This window comes from Rattus norvegicus, chromosome 5, assembly GCF_036323735.1.
Source record: "Rattus norvegicus strain BN/NHsdMcwi chromosome 5, GRCr8, whole genome shotgun sequence".
Lineage (NCBI taxonomy): Eukaryota > Metazoa > Chordata > Mammalia > Rodentia > Muridae > Rattus > Rattus norvegicus.
This window is the reverse complement of record NC_086023.1, coordinates 158,727,032-158,740,064: the sequence shown is the minus strand read 5'-3', so window position 1 is coordinate 158,740,064 and position 13,033 is coordinate 158,727,032. Positions and strand designations below refer to the sequence as shown.

Here is a 13,033-nt window from a genome sequence, read left to right as displayed (position 1 = left end):
CTCTTCTGGTGTGTCTGAAGAGTGTATATAATAAATAAATCTTAAAAAGAAGAAGAAAGGAGTGGTTGAGCCAGCCTGGGTAACATGTCTAAGGAACATTACCTGCTAAAACTAAAAATTGCTAGGAACTATCCCAGAACTGGACATGACCATGTTGAAATGTAAAAACTATCGAGGCTGAAAGCATAGCTCCGTGGTAGAGTGGTGGAGTGGGGCAGTGACCAGATCACAAAGAAGTCCCTGGTTCAACTCGGAAGAAAGAGAGGGAGGGAGGCAGGGAGGCAGAGAAGGAAGACATGTGAGTTAGCTGAGCTAAGCTACAATCCACAACAATAAAGTTTTACATAATACCTACGTTTACCATTCACACACACACACACACACACACACACACACACACACACACAGAGTAAAAACACACCATCCCAAAGCATCACACAATACCTTCCACCTTCTGAAGCAAAACAGAATAACATTGGGGAAAAATTTTAAAAAAAAAAATTTTTTTATGCACTCAATTCCCTATGATTTTTTTTTTTTTTTTTTTTTTTTTTTTTTTTTGGAGCTGGGGACCGAACCCAGGGCCTTGTGCTTGCTAGGCAAGTGCTCTACCACTGAGCTAAGTCCCCAACCCCTAATTCCCTATGATTTTAAAATGACTTATAAATAGGTCATCTCCTTCACATAACGAACTGTCACAATACACAATAATGAGTGGCTGGGTATGTGGCTCAGCTGGTAGCGTGCTTGATGAGTGTGCACACACAGCCCACACCTGGATCCTCCGCACCAAATAAACCAGGCTTGGTACACACAGCCTGTCAGCCCAGCACCAGGAGGTAAGAACAGGATCAGAGTCCTAAGTCATCTTCTGTTACACAGTGAGTTCCAGGCCTGTGAAAATACACAGGGCTGGGCATGGTGCACATATCTGTAATCCCAACCTAGAGAGTGGGACGCAGGAAGAGAGATAACAAGTCCCAGGCCATCTTGGGGAATCACTAAACTTGTCTCAGACAAAAACAAAACAAGCAAATAAATGGGGGAGGAAAGAGGGCTGGAGGGATGGCTCAACGGTAGTTAAGAGTACTGCCCAGAACACCTGAGTGAGTCGGACTCCAGCATCCATATGGCTGCTCAAAGCCTCTGTAACCCCAGTATCACAGGACCCAATGTGGGGCACAAGGCTCACAGACATACACGTAGGCAAAGGACCCATATACACTAAAAAATACATAAACAAATAAAATAAAATAAAATAAAAACACAAAACAGGGATGGGCATATAGCTCAGTGGCAAAGCATTTGACTACTGTTTGCAAGGCCAGGGTTGAATACCTGGCACACCCACCATAACCATCGCCGCCACCACCACCACCACCACCACCGCCGCCACCACCACTACCACCACCACCACCATCACCACCACCCCACCACCGCTGCAGCAATTAAAACACTATGCCTCATGTGCTGTTTGTCCAAAGCATTTTTTAAAAAGTGTCACTCTGAAGTTGCCTCATGCAGAATCTGACAAACTTTCACTGTGCGAATGCTTGCTGCCTGGGCCTGTGACTCACTCAGAAAGGCTCTCCCGAGGCTGTTAGATCTTTGACAATTCAGAAGCTATAACTGGGGCACGCATGCTGTGTAGGAAGCATCATGACGGTGAATGAATAAAAGGGGAAAGAGCTCAGGACAAAGACTTAAGTATTCCTAAGCCATGCATGGCAATGCACACTTAAAATCCCAGCCCTAGAGAAGGTAGGAGGAGGATGGGGAGGACCCGGGCTAGCATGAGAGACAAGAAAGAAATAAACAACAGCTGGATTCCCAGCACCTACATGATGGTTCACACCCATCCACCACTCCAAGTGTGTGTGTGTGTGTGTGTGTGTGTGTGTGTGTAGGCGGGGGTTGGGGGGTGGGGGCGGCAGCCGGGAGGGGTCCCATGCCCTCTTCTAAACTCTGAGGGCACCAAGAAACACGTGCTGAATATACATACACGCAGGAAAAACATATAAAATAAATCTAAAAAAGTTGTAAAGAAACAAGCTAGGAGGTGGGGACACCTTCTCCAGTCCCCGCACTCAGAAGGCAGAGGCTCTCTGTGACTTGGAGGCCAGCCTGGTCTACAGAGTGAGCTCCAAAACAGCCAGGGATACATAGTGAGGTCCTATCTCAAAAAAATATATATATATATATAAATAAATAAAGCAAAAATAAAAAATAAAGAAAGGAGGAAGAAATGAGTAACGGCCTAGGCAAAGCTCTGCTCCCCCCTGGTTGGAGGAACACACTTACTGCACTACCATAAACACTGATTTTCTTGTCCAGCTTTCCAACCAGCCTCAGACAACTTTTAGATAGAAAAGCTGTCCTTACAAATAGTCAGTACCTCCCTCAACACATAGAGGACCTTTTTACTGAAGATACATAATCTATTTCTCTTGTACTGTGCTTTTTTTAATAGTCTGGGTCTCATTATGAAGCCCTGGCTCTCCTGGAACTCACTCTGTAGACCAGGCTAACCTCAAACTCACAGAGATCTGCCTGCCTCTGTGGCCTCCGAGGGTCGCACTGCCATGACCAACTGTTTCACATACTCAGAGTGCGATCTCTCAGAGCACTTTCACAGACCTTGCCTCGTTTTGTCCACGTAGTTATCTTATAAAGTAGGAATCCTATTATTGAACCGAGGAGCTTTGGGTTTTATTAAGAATTGTTGGGCTACGGGGCTGGGGATTTAGCTCAGTGGTAGAGCGCTTACCTAGAAAGCGCAAGGCCCTGGGTTCGGTCCCCAGTTCCGGAAAAAAAGAACAAAAAAAAAAAAAAAAAGAATTGTTGGGCTGGGGGTTGGAGATTTAGCTCAGCAGTAGAGCACTTGCCTAGCAAGCACAAGGCCCTGGGTTCAGTCCCCAGCTCTGAAAAAAAAGAAAAAAAAAAAAAAAAAAAAAAGAATCGTTGGGCTGGAGAGATGGCTCAGCAGTTAAGAACACTGACTGCTCTTCCAGAGGTCCTGAGTTCAATTCCCAGCAACCACATGGTGGTAATGGGATCTGATGCCCTCTTCTGGTGTGTCTGAAGACAGCTACAGTGTACGCATATAAACAAAAATAAATATTAAAAAATAAAAATAAATAAAATGATATTGGACACCAAGAAGCATCCTATGAGCTGGGCATTAGTGGCACACACCTTTAATATGTGGCACTCAGGAACAAAGGCAGACAAATCTCTGAGTTCAAGGCCAGGTCTACAAGTTCCAGGACAGTCAGGGCTACACAGAGAAACCCTACTCAAAAAACAAAATAAAATAAAATAAAACTAAGAATAAAATACTAAAGAAGCATCCTAGGGCTGGAGGGATGGCTCAGGAGTTAAAAGTGCCTTCTGATCTTGCAGAGAACCTAAGGTGCGCTCCTAGCATCCAAACCAGATGGGTCACAACCTTCAGTAACCCCAGCTCCAGTGGTCCTGATACCTCTGGCCTCTGCTAACACATGGAGATTCCCCCCCACTCCCCTGTCCTTCTCCACCCCCATACACACACACACACACACACACACACACACACACACACACACACACACACACAAAATTTTTAAATGATAAAAATAAATCTTTAAAAGCAAAAGCATCCAGGGGCTGGCTAGATAGAGAGTTAAGAGTACTGGCTCCCCTTCTAGCTAACCTAGGTTCCATTCCCAGCACCAACATGGCAGCTTATACCATCAGTAACTCCAGTTCCCAGGGGATGGATACAAGGCTCTAGGCATGCAAATGGGAACATACAGGTGAGCGCTGGCAAGAATACCTGTAAACTTAAAAAAAAAAAAAAAAAAAAAAAGATAAATCTAAAACAAACAAATGAGCCAGCCCCAGCTGTTTCTCCTACTCTTTCTCATTTTGTACCTGAGTCAGGTAAGGAAATAAGGCAAAATGCTGCGAGTAAATGATGCCCCAGAGTTCTGCCCAAACCTGATAGACAGAGGACGGCAAGGAGCATGATGTCAAACCACCACCGATCCTGCGATCCTCTATTAGCAAATTAATAGGCAGAGTGGCCCTCCAACTTCCTACCCTTGCTTGGCTCAATTACATCTCTAGCTAAGAAACTAAGGAACTCTACCCACTTCTGTTTAAAAAAAAAAAATGATTTAAGAAAGGGGAAAACGGTCAAAGAGCTAGCTAATATTAAATTTACTAATTGTCATTTTAACTTAATATTTGCCATTAAAGCGAAGTGCATAAAGCTCCCATGGCTCAATGTAGATTGGATGCTATATTAAACTGAGTTTATTCCAAAAGCAAAACAGCTACGGGATATGAACTGATTAACATACACCAGAAAGGACAGCCAACCAGACTAGACAGTTGAATACTTTGTCAGAACTATGATACAAGGGGTATCCCTCCCTGTCCAGCTTTAAGAGCTGCAGACTGAATTCTAAGGGATGGTATCTCTTCGTCAATTTCCCTTGTCCCTTTAAATCCATGATGTCATCATTCTTAAGCACAAGCAAAACCCGAGGTGTTACAAAAGACATTTGGTGTGTCCAAGCAAAAGAGATGGCCCCAACAATTCACAACAGCACAATTCCATGTGAAGCCATTCTTGCTCAATGAAAAGGCCACCCGGCATCAAACATCTTCTCTACCCTAGAGAAACGAAACCGAAGTCTCAATTACTACCGTTTCAACAACAACAAAAAGTTCTGAGAAAAATAAATAAACAACAAAAATGGTCCAGTGTTGCCTCCTGCAAGGGAAAACCCGGAATGTGTCTGGTTCTCCATATAGATCCATAAGAACGCTACCACAGAAAAGTGCAGACGTATTGGCCATTGAGAAACAAAACGATGCTTTTATTTTCCTATTAAAACTCAAGGGGATCCAACAGACAAAGCAATCGGTTTATTCCAAAGGTTTCCAACCAACTCCAGCATCTGAAGTTTCTCTGCTGATACTATCGGGATCTCACCTAATTGTGGTTTTCTTGATTTACAAACTCCTTGCCACCTTCCACAGTTCTCTCTCCACAAACAATTCTCACCAGGGCAAGCCTTCCTCAGTCACAACGTGGACTGCTGTCTTCAGCCGGGAGAGCTGCAGTTCCCACTCCTAAGAGAACACTCAAATGGCTAGGGGTCAGGGAAGGAACTGCTTGTGTTTCATTTCGTCAGCCAATTCCAAAAAAAAAATCATCTCTTTGCAGCTGCAGCTTCCGAGACGCCGGCCCCCTCGCCGCAGCCCCAATTCGGGAGGGCAGCGGTCTCCCGCTCTTCACCGAGGACTTAAGGGTTTCAGGGGGCGGGGTGAGGCTCCATGACACCCCGAAAGCCATTCTTGCCCTGGCCACGCATCCTCTCCCGGCCCGGATGAGGACCCAGGACCACCCTGCTGAGAAGAGGGCACAGGTCTGCACCCATCCCAGGGGTGGCTGCAAATGGGCGCCTGTCCCCACCTCAGCCCGGGAAGCCGAGGATGACGACAGCAAGACCCCAGGCCCGCCAAGACCCACGCCCGCGCAGGACACAGGGCCCGCGCCGGACTCGGGGTGCCCCCGGGTCCCCAGGCATAAAGCGCAGGAGGCGTCGGCGCCTGGCCGCGGCCCGGCACCGGGAGAGGCCTCACCTGGGCCAGCCCGCTCCGCGCTCTCGGTTTCGCGTCTCCGGTGAAGGTGGCGAAGGAGCCAGGGCCAGGGCCAGAGCACAGCCGCTCTGCCTCAGGCCGGTGCTTGCTGTGCTCCGGGGATCTTCACAGCTGGCGGAACCCGGGGTCGCCCGGAGCCGCCATCTTCCTCCACTGAAACGCCGTCGCGGCTACCGCCGCCGCCGCCGCCGCCGCCGCCGCCGCCGTCCCTGATGCCACCGCCGCTGCTGCTCAGACTGGGAGAAGACAGCGCGCAGTGCGCATGCGCCGGGGCGGGGCGCGGAGGAAGCGCGCGCGCACACACGTCAGCACGGCCGGCCTTCGCGCGGTGGCCGCTGGGCGGCGCCATATTGAGAAGGACCGAGGGAGCGGAGCTTCCTAGGACTCTTGTTTGGAATCGGCGGTCCCTGAGCTATTTTCCCGATTGTTTGAGGCTACAGACTTAGACTAAGTCATTTGTGTCCTCAGGTACCTACATATTGAGCATAGAGAAAGGGCAGTGGCTAATGGAAGTGCCTTTTAGATGTCACCGCGTTAGAAGCGTCTGGAAACTGTAGTAGCAGCTTTGTTGCTACCACCTTTTTTTTTTTTTTTTTTTTTTTTTTTTTTTTAAATGAGGAAACCCAGTCTCAAAGCTCCCCATGTAGATCGGAGCCCGGGAGGAAACAGGCCTGTGTGTTTTGCTTCCCACTGTGGCCATCACGGAGGAGTAGAGTCCCACTCCCGCAAAAGTCTCACTTCAAGAAAGCTGTGTGTAGGTGAGAACCTTCTAGAACCTATCCCTACAGGTGTGGTTTAAGGGAATGCCAGATACAGAGAGCTCAAGGGCTTCACCCCTTGTGCAATCGGAGCATTCTGAGACATCAAGCAAATAGCCCTGGGATAAAGTAGACCTCCTAGGTTAGTAGCCTATGAAACATAGGCTCAGAAGCACCTCAAGGTTTGGCGACCCTCCTTGAAGTCCCAACTATGCAGGAAGTTTAAGGGCAAGAATTACTTGATCCAGGTGTTTGAAACTACTTTGAGGAACTTCAATCTACAAAAAAAAAAAAAAAAATATGTTCTTCAAATGAACATTTCAAAAAAAAAAAAAAAAAACTCTGGCACACAGTATGTGAGAAACTAACTTAAGAAATTCTGTTGGCCTGGCATGGTAGTTGACTATTAATCCCCAAACTTGGGAGGCAGAGGTAGGTACATTTCTGAATTCAAGGCCAGCATGGTCTACATAATGAGACCCTGTCTCAAAGAGGGGAAAAAAAAAACAAAAAACAACCAAAAACTTGGCCTTCAAGATGGCTCAGCAGGTAAGGGTGCTTGCCCCTAAGATTGAAGACCTGAGTTCAATCCCTGGAACTCACATGGTTCTAGGGAGAAAGATGTCAAACTCCCACAGGTTGCCCTCTGATCTTCATTCTCATTGACACTTGTGAACATATAGACCGTGACTATTGTGTGTGCCTGAGCATATTGTGTGCACCACATGGGTGGGTGCCCTCGGAGGCCAGAAGAAGGTGTCAGATCCCCTGGAACTGGAATTACAGGCAGTTGTGACCCACCACCACCACCATGTGGGTGCTGGGAATTAAACCTGGGTCCTTCTTCAAGAGCAGCACATATCTTGACCATCTCTCCAGCCCTGTAATCTAAATTATAAACAAGTGCTAAAAACTCAAGCTGGGCTGAGATAGCTCAGCCAGCTGCCCCTCTCTAGAAGACCTGAGTTCAGCTGCCAGTCCCTCAGGCAACTCGCAACTGTCTAATACCAGCTCCAGGGGATCTGATACCCTGTTTGGCCTCTTTGGGCACCCACCCACCCACCCTACACACACACACACACACACACACACACACACACACACACACACACACACAAACAACCATAAATAAAAACAAAATCTAAAATAATTAAAACAAGACTGCTACCAGGTGTTGGTAGCATACACCTTTAATTCCAGTACTCGTGAGGCAGAGGCAGGAGGATTTCTGGGTTTGAGGCCAGCCAGGTCTGCAGAGTGAGTTCCAGAACAGCCAGGGCTACGCAGAGAAACATTGACTTGGGGGTGGGGTTGGGGGAACTGCTAGGTCACGTTAAAGTTCAAATACAGAACCATTTTACCCTTAGCTCAAAGATGACACGGAGTTTTGTTGTTTTGGCATAAACCTTTATCATGAATAACCATCTCATACAGACTAGTACCCAGTAGAGACTCACTGAATATTTGTTGAATAAAAGAATGATGAACTGGGAATTTGAGAACTAAGGGAATTCAGTGGATGCATATTTAGTGAACACCTACTATGCACCAGAGTATGTGACATGTCTTTCTGTTTGTTTCTTTGTTTGGATTTTTTGTTTGAGATAGAGTCCCACTGTGTAATCCTAATTTTCCTGGAGCTCTCTTTGTAGACCAGGCTGGCCTCCAACTCAGATCTTCTCACCGCTACCTCCCAAGTACTGTGATCATACCCAGCCCATTCAGAGGGTTTTTGATGAGAAGCCTTACACTGTAGAACAGGATAGCCTTATACTTCCTATGTAGTACAGACTGACTCTGAATTTAAAAGTGACCCTCCTGCCTCAGCCTCCCAAGTGCTGGGATTACAGCATAAGTCTGACATATATACACGCGTATATATGTGTACAGCCTACATATAAACACACACACACACACACACACACACATATATATATATATATATATATATCAGGATTTTAACATATTTCTGAGAGTGTATATGAGGGGAGAGGATGGAGGTCAGAGAAAAGCCCACCCATAGCAGTTGGCTGCCTCCTTCCACCACGTGGTTCCAAGGGAGCAAACTGAGGTTGTCAGGATTGACAAGTGCTTTTCTTTTTTTTTTTTTTTTTTTTTTTTCCGGGGCTGGGGAATTGAACCCAGGACCTTGCGCTTCCTAGGCAAGCGCTCTACCACTGAGCCAAATCCCCAACCCCGACAAGTGCTTTTACCTACTGAGCCATCTCACCAGCCTGCGACGTAACTAAAAGTAACAAGGTCCGTGATACTTAAAGAGCTCTTATGAGAAAGACAATAAATATATGTTCATATTCAATGCGATACACATAAAAGTTATTAAAGCGAATCATTTAATACTAATCAGTTCACGTTCTCCAATAGTTTTTATTTTTACGATGTGTAAATACGACGGTATGTGTGTAGCAATCAGAGGACAACTTGAGCTGTCTGTCCTTCCCTTCCACCTCAGTTGAGACAGGGCTCTCTGGCCCATAAGCATCCAGCGATGCTCCTGTCTCACGGTAGGCACACTGAGATCACAGCGACCTTTACAGACACCAGATGCTACTATGCTCAGATTTAGGTAGGCCCTGTCCTTTTAAACTTAAGTCCTTCCTCATGCTTGTGTTGTAAGCATGTTCCCAATGAGCCCTCTCTCTTCCCAGCCTCTCTCAATTTCATTTTATTAGGTACTTAACACTGCTACCCAGGTGCCACCCTTGTGCCCCTCATACAAATGGAGAAACAGTCTTCTCCAGGTTAAGTAGCTCACCAAAACAGGCAGGGTTCAAGGCTACATGGTCTTGTTGCTTCAAAGCCTAGGCTCTTTTTTTTTTTTTTTTTTTTTTTTGGTTCTTTTTTCGGAGCTGGGGACCGAACCCGGGGCCTTGTGCTTCCTAGGCAAGCGCTCTACCACTGAGCTAAATCCCCAGCCCGCAAAGCCTAGGCTCTTGAACTCTGAAAGAGTTCTGATAAACCAGAGGCTAAGCCTGGTTCCATGCGACCTGGACCATCAGGGGAACTGACTATGACCTCCAACCAACAGGGGAGGGAATATATGATAATGGTTCAGGTTTGTCTCTCGGGCACACAAAGCCTGGGGCAGAGAATGGGGGACAGGGCGAGAGGTCAGGGCTGAGACCAGGATGGATGGCGCTCAGATGGGTCCAGTAAGTCAAACCTGCTTTTCTTAGAGTCTGTCCAAATAGCTACAGAGAGCGTCTTATGGTCTTAGTTATTTAGGTGAGGTAATACATGCACATAGCACAGCATTCAAGAGCGAAACAGGAAGTATAATAAAATGGAAACTGGAGTTGAGGGCATGGTTCAGTGGTGCAGAGCCTGCCTAGAATCCTCAGATCTGTACATGATTTTAATTCCAGCACTCAGGAGTCAGAGGCATGTGGGATCTCTGTGAGTTCAAGGCCAGCCTGTTCTTCAGAGTGAGTTCCAGGACAGCCAGGGCTACGCAGAGAAACCCAACATCCAAAAGAAGAAGAGGAGGAGGAGGAAGAGGAAGAGGAGGAGGAGGAGGAAGAGGAAGAGGAGGAGGAGGAGGAAGAAGAGGAACAAACGAGGTAGCTGGAGGAAAGAAAGCATTGGCTGCTCTTCCAGAGGTCCCGAGTTCAATTCCCAGCAACCACATGGTGGTTCTGTAATGCAATCTGATGCAGGTGTACATGCAGATAAAGCACTTATATACATAAAATAAATCTTTTTAAGCCTCCTATTAGTCTCTCAGATATTTTTGGTCACACCAAATCAACTTCTATTAAACCCCCTGACGCCTTTCCAGAGATTTACAGGTGAGAATAAATGGGGGAAAATGTATATATTTTTTAAGATGACTCAGTATCAGCAATTTTTTGTCTGTTTGTTGAAACAGGGTCTGTGTCACCCCTGGCTGGTCTGGAACTCAGAGATCTGCCTGCCTCTGCCTCCTGAGCTCTGCCTGGCAACTTCTCTTTTGCTTAACAAGGGGGGAGGGAGGGAGGAAGGAGAGGGAGAGGAAGAGGGAGGAGGGAGAGGGAGAGGGAGGAGGGAGAGGGAGAGGGAGAGGGAGAGGGAGAGGGAGAGGGAGAGGGAGAGGGAGAGAGAACCACATGAAGCCAAGCATTTAAGTTTTCTGTTCATTTGTTTAGTTTTGTTTTTACATGTGTATGGGTGAGTGCAGGCACACTCCTGTCTGTTCGTGTGCCCACTACTCAAACCTTACCTGTCTACACATCCTCACCTTATGCCAGCGACAGTCTCACTGTGGTCTTTGAGCTTGCATTCCTACCACACCTGGTTCGAAGGCAATTTCCTAGCATACAAGCCAAGTGTGTGGCTAAAGACATTTTGCCAGAAACAGAAGCATGTGTTTTAGGGTCTCTGCCAACACATGACTCGTGCCACGATCTCAACTTTTGGGGCTTCCCCTTGGAAAACAAAACTGCCCTGCAGCCTTAATTGTGAAGTTTCTGTCCCTTCACCCCCTTTTGTAGAGAAGCGAACAGTCCAACCGAAGAAAGGGCTGGCCTCAGGTCTCAAGGGGTTGCTAGCCTCTTGGCTGCTCACTTAAATGGAACAAAGATTATTTTGGCAGCACCCTCAAATTATTCCCAAGATTTATGTCTTTCTGATTCTCTTGAAAATCAGAGCTAAAGATCATCCTGCCTTTAGGAATTATAAGAAACTGCTTCCCTCTGCTGGCCGCACTCTGTAACTACAAGGCTGAAAACGTCCATTTCTCCAAATGTTGGTGTTAAGAGTTTCATTCACTTCACTGTTTCCGAGAGAATTTGCTTCAAAAAATGTATTCAGAGGCCACCATGTAACACACTTGCTGTGTAGGCATTAAGACTGGGGTTCCGATCACCGGCACCACATAAAAGACAGTGAGGGCATGCCTGGAACCACTGAACAGAACTGAGAGTTGGAGAGAGACATCTCTAATTAGCTGAATCCTATAGGCCAGGGTTCCAGTAAGACACCCTGCCTCAATATATCGAGAGTGATCAAGGAAGACACCTGTTATGCGATCTCTGGCTTGCATGAGCACACACACACACACACACACACACACACACACACACACAAATGAATTCACAAGGGCTGGAGAGATGGCTCAGTGGTTAAGAGCATTGACTGCCCTTCCAGAGTTCCTGAGTTCAATTCCCAGCAACCACATGGTGGCTCACAATCATCTGTAATGGGATCTAATAGCCTCTTCTGGTATGTCGGTGTACTCATATATAAGTAAATCTTAAAAAGCCAAATATCGTTAAAAAAAATTGAATTCACAGAAGACTCATAAGTAAATACAGCCCCCAGAGATGGGACAATATGACATCCTTTATTCTTTTTTTTCCACGTGGAGAGGTTTAATGAGAGAAGAAAAGTAGAAGAGGGGAGTAAAGGTCGGCCATGAGCACGTGGAGGGAAGGGGGGAGGGGAATGGGGAGAGAAGGGACAAAGGGGAAGAGGGCAAGAGGGCAAGGATGACATCCTTTATCCTTGAAGACAGTGAGATAGTTCTTTGAGTTTTGAAGTGCTTGTGAGTCAATAAGAAGAAGCCTGATTGCATGAACTGGAATAGGCTGGGCATGGCAGTACACACGTTCAAGGCAAGTGGACCCCTGTGAGTTGGTCAGGCTAGCCTGGTCTACAGAGTGAATTCTGGAACAGCCAGGGATACATAGTGAAACCCTCCCAGGGCGGGGTGGTGGTGGTGGGAGACTAGACTCAGAAATATCTTGAAAGAAATCATCTTGAAAGTCTTCGGTATACAGTATTCGGTATAGAGCAGAAGGTTCTAGGTAACAGCGCAGAGTGAGGACAGACATGAAGACAAGATAGAACGCAGAATTGGTGAACGGGTCCCTTGAGTAGGAGAGAAGAACTAGTAACATTTTACCCATGTGGTTGCAATTATAATCACTAAGAAAACAAACTGCAAAATGTCACAACAGGAAATCATTCCTTTATTAAGATTAATGGCACCCTAAAACTATGCCCCTACTCTGCAGCATGTTTTAATAGAGCTAACTGTAAGGAACATGTCCCTGACATTAAAACACATGACACTTGCTTCTTGCCTTCTGTGTTTGGGGAAAGGATTGGAGAGGTGAGACAGACAGGCGAGGTACCTCCAGCCCTGTACCCCCAGTCAAAACCCTTAGAATTTTTTTTTCTTTTTTCTTTTTTTCGGATCTGGGGACCGAACCCAGGGCCTTGCGCTTGCTAGGCAAGCGCTCTACCACTGAGCTAAATCCCCAACCCCAACCCTTAGAATTAGGAAGCCTAACTAAAAATTTTAACGCAGTCACAGGGGACACAAAGCAGTGTCGGGTCATTGAAACGCTGTTTGTTCTCAATTTTTGGAGAGTTTTATTTATTTACTTTGAGGCAGGGTCTCACTACGTAGCCTAGGCTAGTTTCGAGCTCACTATGTAGACAAGGCTGGCCTTGCCTAAACTCATGGAAATTCACTTACCTCTGCCTTCCCAGTGCTAGGATTAAAGTCCTTGGCCATGTTTTGTGTATCTGTGTGCCTGTGAACCATATGCATACTTGGTACCTACAGAGGCCAGATGAGGACATTCTGTCCCCCAGAGCTGAAGTTAGCAGAGGGTTGTGAG

At 46.6% G+C, this 13,033-nt stretch overlaps 1 protein-coding gene and 1 long non-coding RNA gene across 2 annotated transcripts in view; one reads left to right on the top strand and one right to left on the bottom strand.

Moving 5' to 3' along the window:
• Nucleotides 1-5,900, bottom strand: part of Fbxo42 (F-box protein 42) — a 58,396-nt gene extending 52,496 nt beyond the window's left edge. Inside the window, exon 1 of the mRNA NM_001395590.1 lies at nt 5,635-5,900. The gene's annotated coding sequence lies outside the window, so the exon portion shown is untranslated. The remainder of the gene's footprint in view (nt 1-5,634) is intronic.
• Nucleotides 5,901-5,968: 68 nt separating this feature from the next.
• Nucleotides 5,969-10,140, top strand: LOC134487027 (uncharacterized). Its single transcript, XR_010066714.1, has 2 exons — nt 5,969-6,410; nt 9,794-10,140. It is a non-coding gene; the product is annotated as an uncharacterized LOC134487027 (long non-coding RNA).
• Nucleotides 10,141-13,033: the final 2,893 nt, after the last annotated feature.